This window comes from Leucopleurus acutus (genome assembly GCF_964270905.1).
Source record: "Leucopleurus acutus genome assembly, chromosome: 10".
Lineage (NCBI taxonomy): Eukaryota > Metazoa > Chordata > Mammalia > Artiodactyla > Delphinidae > Leucopleurus > Leucopleurus acutus.
The window spans coordinates 77,705,473-77,706,218 of record NC_139153.1 but is presented as its reverse complement, the minus strand read 5'-3'; positions in this window follow the sequence as shown (position 1 = coordinate 77,706,218).

Here is a 746-nt window from a genome sequence, read left to right as displayed (position 1 = left end):
ACAATGCCTAAAAAAAAATCTGACTAGTCCCATTCTTTAATTTAGTTTTACATTGACTTGAACACCAGAAGATGTAATCCATATATGTAAAATAATTATACCTATCTTGGAAAAAATTAAGGACTATATTGTGATTGTAGTCCTCAGCCAAGTTCTACCAGAATTACTTCGTAAGTGTATTATATCAGACCCAAAGTTGGAATGGGGAGGCGGTGGGGAAACGGCAGAATATTCCTTCAGGTCTGACTTTACTTTCTTCCTGAACGTGAACACATGACCCTGTTATTGCTAGGCTTGGCTTAAGACTCAGGAGAGTGGATCTTTATGAATAGTCCCTGAAATGAAAGTGCTCAGGCTGTTACCATGGCTTCCTCCAGAATGATGATGTGAACCGGGGGTGTCTGTATCTGAAAAGGCAGTGGTGTGATTCAGTCTGAGTCTGAAGGCCTGAGAACCAGGGGAGCCTGTGGTGTAAATCCCAGTCCAAGGGCCAGAGAAGAGATGAGATGTCCCAGCTCAGTTAGATGGAAAAAAGTGGTGAATTCCTTCTTCCTCCAATCTCCTTCCTCCTCCAGGCCCTCAACAGACTGGATGTTGCCCACTCACATTGGGGAGGGCAGTCTGCTTTGCCAAGTCCACTGATTCAAATGCTAATCTCAGCCAGAAACACCTTCACAGACACACCTAGAAATAATGTTTAATCTGGGTACCCCATGGCCAGTCAAGTCAACATATAAAATTAACTA